The sequence below is a fragment of the Malus sylvestris genome, chromosome 17, assembly GCF_916048215.2.
Source record: "Malus sylvestris chromosome 17, drMalSylv7.2, whole genome shotgun sequence".
Taxonomy (NCBI): Eukaryota; Viridiplantae; Streptophyta; class Magnoliopsida; order Rosales; family Rosaceae; genus Malus; species Malus sylvestris.
This window is the reverse complement of record NC_062276.1, coordinates 20,361,668-20,383,110: the sequence shown is the minus strand read 5'-3', so window position 1 is coordinate 20,383,110 and position 21,443 is coordinate 20,361,668. Positions and strand designations below refer to the sequence as shown.

Sequence of the window (21,443 nt, the reverse complement as noted above, 5' to 3'; positions counted from 1 at the left end):
CTCATTCGGTAGTGCTTTTGTGAATATGTCTGCAATCTGATCTTCTGTGCTGTAATAGATTAGCCTGATTGTGTTGTCCTGCAATGCTTCTCTGATGAAATGATATCTTCTCTTGATGTGTTTTGTTCTCTGATGAAATACTGGGTTTTTAGTCATGGGAATTACAGAGGTGTTGTCACACAAAAGTGGTGTGGCTTCAACCTGCAATTCGCCAAAATCTTTTAGTATGAACCTTAGCTAAATAGCTTGAGCTGTAGCTTCTGATGCACTCACATACTCTACCTCAGCTGTGGACAGTGCAACACTTTGTTGTTTCACAGAGGCCCATGAAAATACCCCTGATTCGAAAGTGAAAGCATAGCCAGATGTGCTTCTACTATCATATTCACTGCCACCCCAGTCACTGTCACAGAATCCAATTAGAATAGATGATTTTCCCATCTCATAGTTGATCCCATAATCAAGGGTTCCTTGCACATATCTTAGCACTCTTTTAGCTGTGCCCATATGTATCGTACTAGGATTCTGCATAAACGTAGAAAGTAGGCTTGCTGAGAACATTAGATCTGCCCTTGTTGCAGTTAGATACAATAGACTGCCAACAATGCTTTTGTAGAGACTAGCATCTGCAAGTTTACTTCCATCCTCCTTCTTGAGTTTCTCATTTGCAATTAAGGGTGTAGAAACCGGTTTGCAACCCTTCAAACCAAACTTCTTAAGCAAAGTTCCAGCATACTTCTTTTGATGAATAAAGATGCTACTTGCTGTTTGAATTACCCCAATGCCAAGAAAATGATGCAAGAGGCCTAGGTCAGTCATTTCATACCTCTTCATCATTTCTTCCTTGAACTCTTTCATCATTGCAGCATCATTTCCAGTGTAGACAACATTATCAACATAGATTGAGACAATGAGTGTCTTGTTGTTGCTTTCTGTCTTGGTGTAGAGTGTAGCTTCACTAGGACTCTTCTGAAATCCTTTCTCAGTGAAGTAGGAATCAATATCACTGTACCAAGTTCTTGGAGCTTGTTTTAGGCCATAAAGAGCCTTCCTTAGCTTGTACACTTTTTCTGGAAACTTTTGACTTGTGACCCTTGAGGTTGTTCCACAAACACCTCTTCTTCTAGCACTCCATTTAGAAATGCAGATTTAACATCCAATTGATGTAGCTTCCAACCTCTCTTAGCTGCTAGGGCTATCAAGGTCCTTATGGTGTCTAACCTTGCTACTGGAGCAAAGGTTTCATTGAAGTCTACACCAGGTTTCTGTGAGTAACCTTTGGCCACCAACCTGGCCTTGTTCTTTTGCATAGAACCATCTAGATTTAGCTTTACTTTGTACACCCATTTTACACCAATCACAGGCTTTTCACTTGGTCGATTTACAAGTTCCCAAGTGTCATTCTTTTCTATCATTTCAAGCTCTTCTTTCATTGCTTTCTTCCAAGCTTTGTCTTTCTCAGCTTCTTCATATGTTTCTGGTTCTACTACACAGTAATTACATGTAGCATAAATCTCATCCAGATTTCTCAATCTTACTGGAGTTGAACTAGGAGTTGTTGTCTGTGATTGACTTGATTGTGAACTCATAGTAGCTTGCTGTGGGGTCCCTTGTATGTCACCATTATCTGTGACTTCTTCTTGACCTGAGATCTCCATAGGCTCCCTTGTTTGCCTTTCATTTAGGTCAATTTGTAGAGAGACACTGTCCTTTTCTTCTATCATTGTATCCCAGTTCCACATTGAGTCTTCATCAAAGATAACATCCCTTGATAGGATTATTTTTTGAGTCAACACATTATAAACTCTGTATCCTTTCTCACTGGTACCATAGCCTACAAGAACACCCTTGTTACTTGATTTCTCCAACTTGTGCCTTAGTTGGTGAGGGATGAGAATGTAGCACACTGAGCCAAACACTCTCAGATGCTTCACAGAAGGCTTCCTTCCACTGAACACTTCAAATGGAGTCTTCTTCTCTAATGCTTTAGTAGGACACCTATTCAATAGATACATTGAGGTGTTCACAGCTTCACCCTAAAATTTATACGGCATGTTCTTCTCATGCATCATAGACTTAGCCATTTTGACTATAGTCCTATTCTTCCTTTCTGCAATCCCATTCTGTTGTGGGGAATAAGCCACAGTGAGTTGCTTCTCCAACCCCACATCTTCACAGAATGTATTGAACTCATGTGAGGTGTACTCACCTCCCCTATCACTTCTTACTCTTTTGATTTGGTATCCACTTTGCAATTCCACCATTGCCTTGAACTTCTTGAATATTGTGAATACCTCAGACTTGAACCTCATGAAATACACCCAACACATCCGTGAATAATCATCAATGAAGGTTAGGAAATACCTGTTTCCACTGATTATTGTTGTTCTCATTGGTCCACACACATCTGAGTAAATCAATTCGAGTGGCTTTGTTGCCCTCCAAGCCTTTCCAGCTTTAAATGAATCTATGTGATGCTTGCCAAACACACACCCTTCACAGATTTCATTGCATTGATCCATTTTTGGTATACCTTGCACCATTTCATCCTTTTGCAAATTTTGTAAGCTTGTCATGTTTAAATGACCGAGTCTCTTGTGCCATAGCTTCATAGAACTTGTCACACTTGCTTTCTTTGCCATTTCTTCTAAGTACTTCAGCACAAGTGGAAAGCTTCTGTTTTTCACTTCCACTTTGGTCACCAAGTTTGATAGGGATCTGTCATCATAGATCTCAACCACAGTTCCCCCAAAGAGTAGGAAATAGCCATGCTCCATCATTTGACCCACACTAAGTAGATTCTCATCCAATCCAGGCACTAGCATCACCTCCCTTATGCATCTTCTTCCTTTCTTGGTGTTGATAACCAGAGTTCCTCTTCCAGTGGCTTTGACAATGTTTCCATCTCCCATTTTCACTTTTCCAGTGAAGTTTGTGTCGATGTCAATGAGTAATGACTCATATGCAGTCATGTGGTTGCTGTAGCCACTGTCAATGTACCATACTTCATTTTTTCTCTCCACTTTTTCATTGAAAACACATAACACATTTGCTTCTTCTTCCACTTGATTCGCACAGTTCACTTGTTGCACATTCTTTGATCTGCAGTCCTTCAAAATGTGCCCAAACCTGTTGCATTTGTGGCATCTAGGCTTGTCTTTGAACCAACACTCCCCAAGGTGGAATTTATCACAATGCTTGCATTGTTGCTTGGTTCTTGGACCTTCATTGGTGTTACTTCCTTGGTTAGGTCTTGAGTTGTGATACCCTTTTCCTTCCCATTTCTTGTTCTTGCCCTTCCACTGTGGTTTCTGATTGCTTGCATTGGCTTGACTACTAGATCCAACATTGACTGATTAAAAGGCTTTCTCAGGTGCAGAGTCAGCATGCATCTCGAGCCTTTGATCAAAAGCTCTTAAAGATGCCATCACATCTTGTACACTGAGAGTTTCAGTGTCTTTGGTTTCTTCTATAACACTCACTATTGAATCATAGGTTTAGTCAAACTAATCAACAGTTTTTGGACAAATCTTTCATTAGGCAGTTCCTCACCATATGTTTTCATCTTGTTTACAACATCAAACAGCCTAGTTAAGTAGTCTTTTAACAGCTCATTTTCCCTCATTCTTGTATACTTAAAATCTCTTCTAAGGGACTGAAGTTTTACCTTTCTAACTTTAGTGTCTCCTCTGTATTCTTGCTATAAAACTTCCCAAGCTCCCTTTGCAGTCTATTCATTTGCTATCCTCGGAAAAATGGTGTCTAAGACAGCACCTTGAATGATTCCAAGTGCTTTAGCATCCTCCATCCGATTTTGCTTCAGTGTTTTGAGTTGTGTTTCTGTGAGATCCTCCTCTAGAGCATCGATCTCCATCTCAGGTAGTTCATACCCGTGTTGAACCATATCCCATAAATCATAGGATTTGAAAATGGTTGTCCTTCTTATTCTCCAAAAATCATAATTATCCCCATCAAAGACTAGAGCTTTTAGCTCACTGCTACTGCTGGATCCTTTCATTTCCAGAATTGTTTGTTGATTGTTGTTATAGAAGACACTACGTTGGTGCTCCCAAGGATCTTATCTTGCACAGATTACGCCCAGAAAGTTGTAAGATCAATAACAAAGCTCTGAGCCCATGATAAAGTTTGTTGATTTTGTATTTTTGATTGAGTGTTTGAATCGGTTTCTTGGGTAGAATTGTAGAGAATTGAGAGAACTTTAGATTTGGATATCAGCTGTGCAAATAATGCAGCAGCCCTGATTGATTAAGTAAGGTGAACATTACACAAGAGTATGGTGCATTTCCATCACCCATACTTATCTAAAAAGGTGATTGACAAGAGACTTTAACAACCATTAAGCCTTACTACTCCAGATTACATCCTAACCCTTCATTTGGGGTTAAATGATTTAATCTGGAGTGTACACTTGTCACTCACACACTTACACACACTTTTAAAACAAAACTAGCCGTTGGAGACTAAAACCCTTCATCTTCTTTCTTCTTCTTCGATGCAGATCACATCCTTTTGCTCGGGAGTCCCTTGCTGCCTTCGACTCCTCGACTCTAGGAGCTGGTTAGCTTCCAACACTCCTTTAGATTTCTAAAATACACTACTTCCCCGAGAATTGGCATTTCGAAAAATTGAGGAATTTCATTCAAATGAAGAGTTAGAAGATTGATCGCTTTAATATTGTACGTACAAGCTTCGTTTTGGAATCCAAGAACAACATTCTTGAGCTTGAAGATGGAAATAATTTGAAGATGTTTTATGTTTCTGGATGACTTGATGTCTAGAGTCTCCAGAGAAGGGCAGATCTTAAGGAGGTCTCCGGCTTGCCCATTCAAATCCACATTTGACAACCTCAGCACCTGAAGGCAGCTAAGCCTCTTTCGCGCTGGGATTGCCAAAACACAATTACATAAATTTATCACAATCAATGCACCAACATGAGTAGGAGGAGGAAAGTGGTACCATGAGAGCGAATAGATCTTAGAGTTCAAGTCTAGCTTCTTGACATAGTTTTCAGCCATCAACTCTATTCGATCATCAATGAATTGCCCCTGCTCTTTGTTACCATGAACGGCTAGTCCGTATCCCTGCCATCTTGACAAGATCCCTCTCAGCCTAAAGCATTCGATGGTAACTTTTTTTATGATCGCCATGTTCATGGCATAGTCCTTCCATCTATGATGCATGGACACGCGGGAAGACCAACGTATCCCGTATCTGATACGCGGGGATACGGATACGTGTGGGGATACGTACGGATACGCGACCGATACGTATCCAAGTCAACAGATACGTTATTGACTGATGGGATACGCGTATCTTACTGTTGGGATACGAGTATCCTACTTTTCAAACTATAATCAGAGGATAATCACACAAAAAAATCAAGATAATTACACTTAATCCGCACAGAATCGTGTTAATTGATAGTTGATTGAGATTAGCTGGACCGAAACGATTCTTTAACCAAAAATCAAAACGATTTTGTGTATAAAATTTGGATCTACCTGTTTTTCCTCACTCAAACCTCAGAACCGTCATCGGCAACTGCTTCTGTCGTCTCCGTTTGCAAGTGCTGCATTGTATCTTATGCATCTGCTGGTGAGAACTGGTAACTGGGTTTCGAATTCTATGCTTTGCTGAAGCCTTCTTTTTCTTCTTGTTAATAATGTTGATGGTTTTCTGCTCTGATGCCTCAACTTTACTTATTAGATCCCCTTTTTGCTTTTCTGAAGCCAAACGAAAAGCTCCTTTTGCTTTTCTGTTTGCATATTATAATAATATTATTGTTAGTGATCTAGAATAATTTAGATTATAATATATTTATATATGCTTTTATGTTGTTTTGTTGATCTCTTAGCATAAATTTGACTTGTGAGATTTTATGCAACTACTTTGGATTGATTCTTATGATTTAGATGTTGATAATTTAGGAAAATGAATCATCCTGATAATTATGCGAATGCTAATGTTAACCTAGTTACCTAGTTGAGAATGTTGAAAATGATCATGGTACAATGTGGAAGTATGTCAAAAAGCTCGAAAGAGTAGAAAATGGAAGATGAGGTATTGTGTTTCAATGCAACTATTGTCAAAAGATTTTTAGAGGATCCTACTCTAGGGTCAAGTTTCATTTGTTAAAAATGTCTGGAAATGTGATCGTCTCTTGCAACAAGGTTACTAATGAAGACTAATTTAGTTGTTTAGTGAATTATCTTTTTAAATGTTTGAAGTTTATCAAAATAAATTTGAACTTGAATAGTATATTTGAATTCTTATTCTATAATATTTAGATATATTTATTTATTTATATTATTTTTAATTGCCGTATCCTTGCCGTATCGTGTCTTCGTTTTTAGAAATTTGACGTATCCCCGTATCGTGTCGTATCGTATCCGCGTGTCCGTGTCCGTGTCCATGCATCATAGCCTTCCATTGATTTATCAACCCATGCTGTAAGCCGTATCCGCTTCTACACGGCATTTTTACGATCGTATCGATCCATTATACAACAAAGCACGGAAGGAATTTCTGTTTGGATTTTGTAATGAGAGTCTGGTACTGAGTTCAACAGAGTCTTCCATTTCTTGGATACGACGCTCATGCGAACTTTGTCTTCGAGAGTCATGCAAAACTGGATTTGATGCACACCGTCTGTTAACATCATCTCCGGCATGTCACAATTCTCAGAAGGTTGTCTGCGGAAGGTCTGCCGCTTTGTAGTCCTCATTCTAATTTTCCAACTTTCTAACCCTAGCTGGTTAGCTTATATATTTATAGAGGATTCTCATTCCTTCTTGTTAATGGAATAAATTGTATAGGGAATCGGACTATCCCTCAACAATCCTTTCCTGCGGCGTATACTCTTTAGCTCAACAATATGGATTTGAGCTAAATTTTCGGCTGGAAGCTGTCAAATATTTGTGACGTTTCCAGGGTTTTTTATTATTTTGCGCTGCTGGACCAACTCTTGTTCTATTTCATCCCCACATTAGAGCACATCTAATGGGGGTTTCAGACGATCCCTAATAAGGGCTCTATCCTTTATGGGGATCTCTAAATTAGAGCCTCAATGAAGATATTCATCCCCTATTGTCCAGAAGATGGGTCTGTGAAATTGGTAGCCACCACCCATCTGGTAGTAAGGGGTTACCTAAAGTCAGCCAAAAGGCAATCCCAATTTCAGGTGAGGACCCGCACCAAAAGCTACAATTAAGAGTTTCTTATCATTTTCAATTGTCCACAACGTTATTCATACTCGCCTCATGATTTTTCTTCAAAAATCTATATTATTCACAACCTTCTCAATTCTTGTTTCATTTGCCAAACTTGTTATTTGAAACAAATATATATATTTACTTTCATCCTTCTTCCACCAATGGCAAAAAAAAATTTCATAAGGCAAAACTTGCTCGACTGAGGAAGCCTGTAGTGCTAAGCCTAGCATGGATATGATTAGTGAAGATCCAATTGTTGGGAAAAATCCATTGGAAATATTGGTGATGCGGGTGCTACTTTCCTACAACAAATCATGGAAGATTAATATTAGTATATCACAATTTTATTACCACAATTTATCAAATAAAATAAATCAAATACGATAAAATACTTATTTTTTCCAAGTTAGAAACTGTTTTTGGTCAATGCTTGATTAGGACAAGATTTTAGGTTGAGACCTGTAATCACTGTCCTTAAGAGTGGGTTTCACCCCTTCTTGATGTAGCAGGTTATGGCGTTCTACCTTCTAGGATACAAAAACCTATGATCCTTATAAGCGTACACTCGCAATACTTAGATCAGGTGAAAAGCTCGATTTTTCCATTGGTACAAAACAATTGAATGACATATCAACATTTGAAAGAATGAGGAATCCATAGACCAGAAAATGAGAGATATTGAGAAAGAAAAATAGATGAAAACATATATAAGAAATAAAAATGGTCTATCTCTTTGCCACAACGTAAAGGGGTGTTTATATAGGACAATGGATAATTAAATATTGGGGCTTTTAGAGATAAGGACATATCAAAGATGATTTTTAGAATATAAACTGAGAGGTTTTCAGTATCTAAAAATGATCATTTATTTCAATGCACCATGACATGTCACCTATAATAAATAACATTCGGACAATCTTTGTCAATGAGCATTGCTGACTCTGAAGAGGAACTGACAAGGAAACCAACTATTGTCCATATCCACATAAATTTTGTGCTCAACACTATTCGAAGTAGACCACGAGGGGTTGATAACACACAAACACAAAATTAAAATAATCACTAGGACATACTTACAAATATCCTCACCAAAGAGGTATTATAGACGGAAGTAATAAAAAAAAAACAAAATTGCACAATCCATGAGAAGAGGAAGAGAAGGAAGCTAGAAGAATGAGAGAAGGGCTACCACCGGCCTCAAGTCGAAACAAAGGGCCGACGGCTCTGGAGTTTTTAGTTTTTAGACCTAGATTTTTTTGTATGGAAAGCAGAGAACGGCTGTTGATTTTTTTTTTTCAATTAGAAAAATTAAATCGATGTCACTGTTATTAATATTTTCTTAATATCCTTCCATAATTAAAAGGTCAAATTCACTAAAAAGTTAACACCCAAGCTCTCTTTTTCAACTCCTCCATCTTGTTCTTCTTACTACCTTGCACAGGCAGATCAGCGTACAGTATAGACGAGCTTTGTCATTAAGGGAAAAACAAAGAACACTCGTTTTTGATAATTATTTAGGTTTTAGTTTTTTGTTTCACTTATTATGTTTGGATGAATGAAAAAGGGTGATTGGAGAGATGGGAGAAAAGAAAGAGAAGGAAAACAAGATATTAAAAGTGAAAATAAACTTACAATAGCTTTTTGGTTTTTAATTTTTAGTCTTTATTTTTAGTGTTTTTTCTTGTACATTACATCTACATGTCTTCCACCCTCCTCCGTTCACTCTTCTTCGTCCCTTCTTTTCTCCATGCATTTCTCATCTACCGCTCACTCAAAAAGTGAAAACCAAAAAATTAAAAATGTTATCAAGCGGATCATTCGCTTGTGTTCGATGGAATATAAATTCACAAGATCCACCACTAAAGTTTTAATTGGGTGGATGTATAATACACCTGTTTCATATTCCCCTTTCTATTCATCTCCTCATATATATTGGTATATCTTAGTGTTTCTACGTGTTACAAGTCAATATCATATGGGAAATGATTTTCACGCGCCTTATCTTCTTACACTCCCTATTTTGTTTGTATCTACACGACTGAATTAAAAAATGGTAAATCAACGAGCAAGAAAAGCAGGAGAGCGCAGGAAGGCGGTGAAAATTATTTCCCGTTCATAAATGGAAGCTGACAGAGTCAAGCACTACAAGTCCCAAAAGTTGGACATTCTGGAATGATTCAATCTGATCAACTACAATACTATCCTCTGCCAAAATTTTCCCTTTCCTTTTATACTAGAAATCTAAGATCACCTTAGAAAAGCTGAAGACACCTTCGCGGTGCTAGAAATCTAAGAGGTTTGGATTACTGTTAGATGATATATGGAAGAGGGTTGATGTAGCCAAAATCAGTGTTCCGATTCCTGACAGACAGAATAAGTCTAAGCTTCACAACTCGCTTTGAGGAGGTTTGTAGCCGTATGTAGCCGTATGGGTGCTCACAAAAAGATCAAGGTGGAGTGTTTGGCATGGGACAAAGCTTGGACTTTGTTTCCAGAGAAAGTGGGTGACGGAACACTTTATATTCATCCAGATATACCTACACTAGCAGAGGTGGTTGCCAAAGAGTGACGGTTTGCCACTAGCTCTAATTACAGTTGGTCGGGCCATGGCTGGTAAGAAGACACCCCGGAATGGAGTCATGGAATTCAAGTTTCAAAACGATCTGCCTCGGAACTTTCAGGTATGGGAGATGAGGTATTCCCTCTTTTGAATTTAGTTACGATAATCTATCTAGGGAGAGAGTTGGATCTTGTTTCTTGTATTGTGCATTATTTCCGGAAGACTTTCTAATTCACAAAAGAAGAGTAATATATTGTTTGGCTGGTGAGGGGATACTGGATGATTATGATGACATAACTGTTAGTTTATAAGTGTATATGCTGAAATGTTTTAAGAACTAAGAGTAGAACTCAATATAAATGTCAGCCCTTGGATCATAGTCCAAGTGTGTAGCTAAGATGTAATCTTAGAGTAAGTGATAGTTTATGTCATGTGTCATTACCTCATAGGGTAGATAAATGAAGTGATAGATTTGAATGATGTAATGAGGGAATATTCTATTCCCAACAGTTACATGTGCACAATGTGCGCGTGAATGAAAGCAAGTAGCTCACTTGCTTCTTCTTCAAGCTCTCTCTCTCTCTCTCTCTCTCTCTCTAAAATCTCTCTCTCTTGAATCTTTCATCTTCCCAAAATTTCCAGCTCCATTGATTGTTGATTTGAAGCTTACATACAAGATAACAGTCTGTGTATGCTAACATGGCCTCAGAGCCAGGTTTGATCAACTGATACTGGGTGTTTGGATCTGTGGAAGAGCTACCAAGAAACTCGAAATTGAGCTCAAGTTGATTGTGATTTGAGTCTAACATGACAAGATCAGGTAGTAGTGAGGTGAGAGCACCGATTTTCAATGGTGATAACTATGAGTTTTAGGGTATTAAGATGAAGACCATTTTCAAGTCTCACAGACTGTGGGATCTGGTTGAAAAAGGGTTCGAAAGCTCAGATTCGAAGAATGATGATGAATCTGATGGGACGAAGCAAGAAAATGAGGAATCAAGCAGCACTAGGAAGATGACTCTTGCAGAGAGACTTATGAAGGATGCTAAAGCTCTTAGTCTGATCCAGGGAGTTGTCTTAGATGAGATATTCCCCAAAATTTCTCATGAAGAAACCTCAAAAGGCGCATGGGACATTCTTCAACAAGAATACCATGGTGATAAACAGGTTAAAAGTGTTAAATTGCAAGGTCTTCGTAGGGAGTTTAAATATACAAGAATGAGAGATGATCCAAGGAGTTATCTTACAAAACTATTTGTTTTGATAAATTAAATGCGGAGCTATGGAGAGGAATTATCTCGAGAGAGAGTTGTTCAAAAGTTGTTAATTAGTTTGCCATCAGCTTATGACTTTATCTGTTTAGTTATTGAGCATTCGAAGGATTTGGATGTGATTAAGGTACAAGAAATGGTAGCCTCTTTGAAGAGTTTTGAGTTAAGGTAAGATAGGCATTCTGAAAACAAAACTGAGAGAGCAATTGCTAGTCTTAGTGTGAATCCCAAACCAGTTAAGTTCACTAGAAATCAAAATGCTAAGTACCAGAAGAATTGAAAGGCAACAGGTAAAAAGTGGGATAACAGACCCACTGATGGTGATAGAAATCCTTGCAAGCATTGTGACAAATTACATTTCGGTGAGTGTCGATTCAAAGGCAAGCTAAAGTGTTACAACTATGACAAGTTCAGTCATCTTGCAAGGGACTACAATAGCAAGAAACCAGTGCAACAACTAAATTATGCCACTCAGGTAGAATCTACACCAACTATGTTTTATGCAAGTGATAAAACTAATACTAGTGTAAAAGGATGTGATGATGTATGGTATGTAGATAATGGGTGTAGTAATCATATGACAAGTAGGGAGGATCTACTTGTTGATATTGACAAGAATGTGACTACAAAGGTTGAAATGGGTACTGGACAACTTGTTAAAGTGACTGGTAAAGGGAGTCTTGTGGTTGAAACTAAAATAGGCAAGATATACATCAAGGAGGTTATGCTTCTGCTTGGACTGAAAGAAAATTTGCTTAATGTGGGTCAAATGATGGAGCATGGCTATTACTTGGTGTTTAGAGATCACAAGGTGGAAATCTATGATGACAATTCATATTCCAATATGGTTGCAATAGTACCAATAAGGGGAAATCGAAGATTTCCAATGAAATTGCAGTCTGGAATGCACATTGCTTTTAAGGCAAGTGTATGCCACTCTACTACTATGTGGCATAGAAGACTGGGACATCTGAACATGAGCAGTTTGAAGTTGATGTAGGAACAAGAAAGTTGATAGGATTACCAGAAATCAAAGCAGTTAAAGGAGTGTGTGAAGGCTGTGTTCTTGGTAAACAATGTAAGGAGGCATTTCCAAAGGAAGCTACTACTAGGGCATCAACTCATCTAGAGCTTATACACAGTGATATCTGTGGTCCAATGCAGACAACTAGAAAGGCTGGGAATCGATATTTTCTCACCTTCATAGATGACTGCACAAGGATGTGTTAGGTTTATTTTTTAAGACACAAGTCGGAAGTCCTTAATGTGTTTAAAAGTTTCAAGGCTACTGTGGAGTTGCATAGTGGTTATAAGTTGAAGAAGCTTATAAGTGATCGAGGAGGAGAGTACACTTCAATGGAGTTCGACAGATTTTGTGAAGATGTAGGCATGGAAAGACAACTCACCACTCCATACACACCACAGTAAAATGGTGTGGCAAAGAGAAATGACTTAACTATTGTGGAAATGGCTAAGTGTCGCATGTTGGAGAAGAATATTCCACTTGATTTTTGGGTTGAGGCAGTCAATACCTCTGTGTATATCTTGAATAGATGTCCAACCAAAGCTTTGAATAAGAAAACACCTTTTGAAGCATACAGTGGGAGAAAACCAGGAATTGAGCATCTAAAGGTGTTTGGTTCATTGTGTTATTCTAGTGTGCCAACTCAACAGAGACAGAAATTGGATTTGGCAAGCAAGAGGTGCATTTTCTTGGGGTATGGTAATTGTAAGAAGGGATATATACTATATAACATTGAATCTGGGAAAGTGATTGTTTCCAGAGATGTTGTATTCAATGACGATGCATGTTGGGATTGGAATGCACAGAAGGAAAGAAGTGTGAGTATTCAGATTACTGAATTGTCAGAAGGAGAACAAGGGTATGAAATGAGTTCTTGTGGTTCTGAAGCACAATGTGAAGTAAGTGAAGATAGTGAAGTGCCAAGCTCAAGCACTGAAATCTGTGATCAAGGAAGGATAACAGGTCCACAGGATATTGATCACACTCCTCTCAAGTACAGAAGTATTGCATAAATATATGATAAGTGCAATCTGTGCATTATAAAACCATAAAATTTTGAAGAAGCTGCCAAAGATGAATCATGGCAGAAGGCTATGGAAGATGAAATTACCATGATTGAGAATAACAACACTTGGGAGTTGGTTGATAGACCATTTGATAAACCAATCATTGGAGTCAAATGGGTCTATAAGACAAAATTGAATCTGGATGGATCTGTGCAGAAAAACAAAGCAAGGTTGGTTGCAAAGGGCCCAGAAGCCTGGAATAGACTTTAATGAGACATTTTCTCCAGTGGAAAAACTTGACATTGTAAGAACCTTAGTGGCCCTTGCTGCATAGAAAAGTTGGAAGTTATTTCAATTGGATGTAAAGTTAGCATTTCTAAATGAAGTGTTGAATGAGGAGGTGTATGTAGACCAACCATCTGGTTTTGTGATACAAGGCAAGGAAAATAAAGTGTACAGGCTTAGGAAAACCTTATATGGTCTGAAGCAAGCTCCAAGAACTTGGTATGAAGAGATAAACCCTTATTTTACAAAGGTTGGATTTCATAGAAGTCTAAGTGAAGCTACACTATATACCAAGACATCTCACAGTGGCATTCTCAATGTGTCACTATATGTAGATGACATTATCTACACAGGAAGCTCAAAGGAAATGATGATTGAGTTTAAAAATGAGATGATAAGACAATATGAGATGACTGATCTAGGATTGCTTCACCATTTTCTTGGTCTTGGAGTATTTTAGACAGATACTTGCAAGCTTTCAAAAGTAGATGGAAGTGATCTGGCAGATGAGACTTTGTATAGGCAAATGGTGAGAAGTTTGCTATACTTAACTGCAACTAGGCCAGATATCATGTTTGTAGCAAGCTTATTGGCTAGGTTCATGCATAATCCTACCAAGAAGCATATGGGGACATCTAAAAGAGTTCTGAGATACATACAAGGCACTGTGAACTACGGTATTGCCTATGAGAAAGGAAAATGTGCAGTGTTAATTAGTTATTGTGACAGTGACTGGAGTGGAAGTGAAGATGACATGAGAAGCACATCAGGTTATGCTTTTAATCTTGGTTCAGGGGTGTTTTCTTGGGCCTCAATCAAGCAAAGCAGTGTAGCTTTTTTAACTGCAGAGGCAGAATACATCAGTGCAGCAGAAGCCACTGCACAAGCCATTTGGCTAAGATTTGTGCTCTCTGCTTTTGGAGAAGAGCAAGCAGAACCAACTAAGTTGATATATGATAACACTTCAACTATTGCCATATCAAAGAATCTAGTTCATGATCACAAAACCAGACATATCAATCGAAGATTTCATTTCATTCGAGATGCACTTCAAGATGGTGAGATCTGCTATACTGCAAGACTAAAGAACAGATTCAGATATCTTCACCAAAGCTTTAGCAAGGGATCGATTTGAATTTCTGAGGAAAGCTCAAGGAGTGATTTCAGCACAACACTTAGAAGGGAGTGTTAGTTTATAAGTGTATATGCAGAAATGTTATAAGAACTAAGAGTAGAACTCAATATAAATGTCAGCCCTTGGATCACAGTCCAAGTGTGCTGCTAAGATGTAATCTTAGAGTAAGTGATAGTTTATGCCACGTGTCATTACCTCATAGGTAAACGAATGAAGGGCTAGATTTGAATGATGTAATGAGGGAATATTCTATTCCCAATGATTACTTGTGCACAATGTGCGTGTGAATGAAAGCAAGTAGCTCATTTGCTTCTTCTTCAAGCTCTCTCTCTCTCTCTCTAAAATCTTTTTTTCTTGAATATTTCATTTTCTCAAAATTTCCATCTCCATTGATTGTTGATTTGAAGCTTACATACAAGATAACAGTCTGTTTATGCTAATAATAACTGGAGCTCAAAACCAAGGTTATGATATTATAGGTACTCTTGTTACTGCATGTTTATTGGAAGGCAAGGAAGATTATGCGAACATGCACTATGCGATTCATGACATGGCATTGTGGTTGGTATTTGAATGCAGGAAGGCCAAAGATAATTTCCTAGTTCCTACCGGTGCTCACTTGATTGAAGCACCATATTTGGAAAAATGGAAGATAATTGGTGGAGGCTTCTTTCAGCATATGCCCACTTTAAGAGTTTTTGACCTGTCAGAAAACAAGGGTGTAACGCATTTGCCATTGGGCATATCAAAATTGAAGTCGGTACAGTATTTCTGTCTATCACAAACAGGTATAAGAAGGTTGCCTGTTGAGTTAAAGGCCTTAGACAAACTCAAATATTTGAACCTATAGTTTACCAGTAAGATGGATATGGTTCCTAAGAATGTAATTACAAGTTTTATGACGCTCATAGTTTTGAGAATGATTATGTTTCATCTGACGATCTTCTGTTTGGTGGAGAAGAATCTGTGTTAGGGAATTGGTGTGCTTGAAACATTTGGATGTGATGACTATGACCATGAGTACTTCACCTCTGTCCAATGTTTTAAAAAATGCGCCTTAAGAGGCTTTATGAGTTCCCTTGATATATCACATATATCACCATTGGAAAATATGAAACACCTTGATATCCTTAATATTTGGGACTGTGGAGGGGCTGTACAAGTATCTAATGATCCTTGCAACTCAATCATCATGATCAAAAGTTGCATCCACAGCCTTCAGCTGGTAAGCGTTTGAATGCCCCCAAACTAAAGGACTTAACATGGCTTATTTTTGCTCAAACTTTGTGACTACAGACATACTCGACTGCCCTGAAATGGAGCAAATAATCAGTTCCAGGCAATTAAGGAAAGCTGAGGAGGTGTTGGACAATTTAAACTCATTTGCAATACTTAATAGCTTGATATTGATCAATCTTTCAAAGCTGAAGAACATATATGCAAATGTAGTGCCCTATCCGTTAACTGTCCACAACTCAAGCAGCTCCCGCTGGATTCCAGTATGAACAGACGAAATATTGCCATCGTAGGAAAAGATTAAGCTACTCGAAATGATTATATTTCCCGCTTTAGAAATTTAAAGATTTGACGTACCTGACATTGTTATGTCGTTGCCAGTCTTCCTTTCATATAAATTGGTAACTATTCTTCCTTTCTGAACATGTTTTTATGTAGGAATTGATGAATGCATATAGTCTGTAAGTTACCCTAATCAAAGAACCACATGTTATGCGGAAACCCGAAACTTTATGAAATTTGCCATCACTAAGATTAACATATATCAGAGAATTTGAATTACGGCCATGAGTTTGGCTTATTTGGTTCAGAACTGATATATTTTTTTAAATTTTCATTAGGGATTTGTTTTATTCTTAAACAAGTGAATTTACCATAAAAATCATATATACTATTAAATCTTTATCATGCCTTTCCTATGTATTTGTCATAAACCCTAGGATATGAAAACAAAAACTGAGTATCATAAACATTGAGGTAATCCTGGTTTCAAAGAAAAACAAAGACCAAACAAACATCCAGGTTGGTTAGTATCTAAGCGGGCGAGAGGGTTTGTCCTCGTACTGATCGCCAATTCTCGACTTCTTCTTGTTAGATTGAATCAAACTTGTGATTATTCCTATGTTGAAATGGATTCAAAGAAGATGATAAAATTGGAATAATTGGTTTCTTCTCTCCTTCTACAAGTCGTGGAGATGCTCTCTTAGATTTCTGATATATATCTTTCTTTCTCACCCAGGTCGTGAGGTAAGGAAAATGACTGTTAGGGACTGTTAGATCTATTATCTCTCCTAGATTAGATCACAGCCACATATCTAACAAGTAATCAAATCAAAGGACATTCACATGGCTCTCATGGCTTTTACAAATCAAAACTTTACACTTGGTATTTTAAGCACAAATGGATACACCATTTAAACCATAAAACTCATTCTATCACCTCATAACTTATAATTCAACACTCCCCTTTAAGTTTTGAGCTGATTTCACACCAAGCATGTCTCTGAGATAGTTGAACCGATCCTTGGTTAGGGCCTTAGTGAAGATGTATGCAACTTGCTCATTTGTTGGACAGTACACTAAGTCAATTACCCCTTCTTGTAGTGCATCCTTGATGAAATGATACCTTCTGTCAATGTGCTTAGTTTTCTGATGGAACACCGGATTTTTTGTGATTGCAATTGCAGTTGTATTATCATGGTGCATTGGAGTTGATTCAGTTTGTAATTCACCAAAGTCTTCAAGAACAAACCTAAGCCAAATAGCTTGGGCAGTTTCTCAAAAGCACTAATATACTCAACTTCTGCAGTGGAGAGAGCTACACAATTTTGTTTCACTGAAGCCCATGAAAACACCCCACTGCCAAAAGAAAAAAGCATATCCAGAAGTGCTTTTACTGTCATCAACCGATCCTCCCCAATCACTATCACAAAAACCAATTAGCATTGCATTCTTTCCCTTTACATACTCCAAGCCATAATCCAGGGTGCCTATAATGTATCTTAGCACTCTTTTAGCAGTATCAAAATGCTTATTTGTGGGACTATGCATGAACCTAGCAAGGAGACTGGCATCATACATTATATCTGGTCAAGTGGCAGTAAGATATAGCAAGCTTCCTACAATTCTTCTATATTGTTCTTCACTTGCTAATCCACTACCATCATCTTTACACAGCTTATCTGATGGAACAAGGGGTGTGAATACAGATTTGCACTCACTTAGGCCAAATTTATTCAGCAGAGAAGCAACATACTTTCTTTGGTGAATAAAAATACTAGAGTGAGTTTGAATAATTCCCATGCCAAGAAAATGATGGAGAAGACCCAAATCAGTCATTTCATACTTGACCATCATATCCTCCTTGAATTCTTTCAACAGATCATTGTTATTCCCTGTATACACTATGTCATCCACATAAATTGAAACAATCAGAATTTCATCTCCCTTTTCTTTAGTGTAGAGGGTAGCCTCACTAAGACTTTTCATGAAACCACACTGTGCAAAATAAGTGTCAATCTCCCCATACCATGCTCTAGGTGCCTGTTTGAGACCATAGAGAGCTTTATGAAGTTTATACACTTTGTCTTCCTTTCCTGTGATCACAAATCCATCAGGTTGTTCTACATATACCTCTTCTTCCAGAACATCATTCAGAAAGGCATATTTGACATCAAGCTGATAGAGTTTCCAACTCTTTTGTGCAGCCAAAGTAATAAGAATTCTGATTGTATCCAACCTAGCAACATGGGCAAAAGTCTCATTGTACTCTATTCCTGGTTTCTGGGCATATCCCTTTGCAACAAGCCTTGCCTTGTTCTTTTGCACAGTTCCATCAAGATTGAGTTTGGTCTTAAACACTCATTTAACTCCAATTATAGGCTTGTTTGATGGTCTGTCTACCAGTTCCCAGGTTGCATTTTTTTTCAATCATGGAGAGCTCATCCTTCATGGCTTTCATCCAAGACTCATCCTCAGCATCATCTTCATACTTCTCAGGTTCCATAATGCATAAGTTGCATTGAGCAAGTACATCATCCAAGTTTCTCCATTTCAATGGAGTATGATAAAAAACTTGTGAGTCTCTCACACCTTCACTTGATTTTCTAGACGACTCACTTGATTATACTTGTGGAGTAATCTGAGTGTCATCAATACCACTTGAAGTTTCTCTCAAATTACCAGGTGACAAGGTCTTTGAGACTTGAGTCTCATCTTCTGTGAACTCACTTCTTGGTATCTCAATAGACTGCCATTCATAGTTGGGCATAGTCACATGTTTCTCTGTGTTTCCTTGACAGTCCCAACTTGAATCTTCATCAAACACAACATCTCTCGATAATATTATTCTTTTAGAGAGTGGATAAAAAACTTTGTACCCTTTGTCACACTTTGCATAACCAACAAAAACTCCCTTCAAACTCTTAGCTTCTAGTTTGTGCCTTAGCTCAGATAGAGTATGCACATAGCAAACTGAGCCAAAAACCTTTAAATGAGCAATACCCGATTTCCTTCCACTGTAGGCTTCAAAGGGGGTTATGTTGTCAAGAGACTTGGTAGGACATCTATTCAAAATATAAACTGCAGTATGTATAACTTCTGCCCTCATATAGTAAGGCATCCCTTTATCATGTAGCATAGACTTGGCCATTTCAACCACAGTTCTATTTTTCCTTTCCACCACTCCATTTTGCTATGGAATGTATGCAAGAGAGAGTTGTCTTTGAATGCCTTCTGTATCACAGAACTGATTGAATTCAGTAGATATGAACTCCCTTCCTCTGTCACTCCTCAGACATTTCACCTTTAAACCAGTTTGTAACTCAGTCGTTGCTTTGAACTTCTTGAAGCAAGAGAAAGCATCAGATTTATATCTAAGGAAGTATACCCAAATCATTCTTGTTGCATCATCCATAAGCAGCATAAAATACTTGTTTCTTCCAGTAGATTCATTTCTCATTGGCCCACATAGATCAACATGAACTAATTCGAGTGAAGCACCTGCTCTTTGTGCTTAACCATTAGGAAAGCTTTCTCTGTGTTGTTTACCATATTGACAACCTTCACAGACTCTATCATACTCTTCTAGATGTAGACCATGAACCATGTCTGTATCCTTCAACTGTTTAATTCCACCAAACCTTAAGTGGCCTAATCTTCTATGCCAAGTTCAAGTACAGTGAGCAAAACTAGTCTTCAACACAAGTTGGTTCTCGGGCCTAAGAGATAGAGGATAACACCTGTTTCCTTTCATTTTCACACTGATAATTTGACATTCTAGAGAAGGATTATCAAAAACAGTACACATACATACTTCCACCAAACACAAGATAATATCTGTGCTCATCCATTTGTCTCACACTTAGTAGATTCTCCTTTAAGCCAGGTAAGTAAATGACTTCTCTGATGTATCTCCTCCCTCTATTAGTTTCAATTGCTAGTAATCCCATTCCTGCCACATTCACTAACACTCATGTTGGCATTTGAACTTTCCCTGCAACATTGGTCTTCACAACAACAAGGAAATCAACATTCCCTGTCATATGGTTGCTGCAGCCACTGTCAATATACCATTCACCATTAACTTTTGATTTAGCAACAGCACAATTTACATACAATAAGTTTCCAGCCACTTCCATTTGATTTGCACAGTTTGCTTTCTGAACAGCTTTTCCAACAGTACATTCTTTGGCCCAGTGCCCAAATCTATCACAGTTATAACACTCAGATTTCCCCTTATACCTACATTCACCATAATGAAATTTGAAGCACACTTTGCACTAAGGGTTTGTACCCTTTTAACTCATGATTTGAGCAGAAGTAACATTTTGTGCAGCATTAACAAATGGCTTTTGCTGAAACTTGGGTTTTGAGTCCCACTTCTTACCCTTCTGATTATAATTTCTCTGTGGCTTAAATGTACTAGACTGAGCATACCCTCAATCCTGTTTTTTTGGATTAACAGTAAAAGAAGAAAATGCTCTCTCAGTTGCATCAGAGGAGTGCAAATCAAACCTCTGCTTTTGACTCTTCAATATATTTAGTACCTCTTGCAGCTCAACATATTCCAAACATTTGGTGTTTTCTATCACTAAACATATAGTATCATACATCTTAGTGAGACTAATCAACACCTTTTGAACTAATCTCTCATTTGAAAGAGTTTCACCAAACGTCTTCATTTGATTAATCAGATCATTTAAACGAGTAAGGTACCCAGACAAGGATTCATCATCACGCATTCTAGTGTATTCAAATTCTCGTCTAAGATTTTGGAGTTTCACAGACCTTACCTGATCTCCACCATAATATTCACTATATAACAGATCCCACACCACTTTTGTTGAGTCTGCGTTTGCGATTCAAGGGAAGATCTGATTGGAAACTGCGCTTTGAATGATGCCGAGGGCTTTTGCATCTTTCATGAAGATTGCAGCCATTTTCTCATCATCGTCACCATCAGCGTCTATATCTTCATCAGTCTTCGCCTTCGTCTTCTTCGAATCGGGAATCGTAATCCCTTTTTCCACCAGATTCCATAGTCCATGTGACTTGAAAATGGTGACCATTTTGATTCTCCAGAACTCGTAGTTCTCACCGGAGAAAATCGGAGTCCTCACTTCAGCACTCCTAGATCCAGCCATCGCGAGCTTGTGCGAACCCAGAAAACTCAGCGCCGGTGATGTTTGAATTCACAGTGTACGCCCAGTTCTAATCGCAACCTGGCTCTGAGGCCATGTTAGATTGAATCAAACTTGTGATTATTCTTATGTTGAAATTGATTCAAAGAAGATGATAAAATTGGAATAATTGGTTTCTTCTCTCCTTCTACAAGTTGTGGAGATGCTCTCTTAGATTTATGATATATATCTTTCTTCCTCACACAGGTCATGAGGTAAGGAAAATGACTGTTG

General features: G+C 38.1%; 1 pseudogene; it reads left to right on the top strand.

Moving 5' to 3' along the window:
- The first annotated feature begins 9,307 nt into the window (after nt 1–9,307).
- Nucleotides 9,308–17,195, top strand: LOC126609821 (putative disease resistance protein At1g63350; annotated as a pseudogene).
- The last annotated feature ends 4,248 nt before the right edge of the window (nt 17,196–21,443 follow it).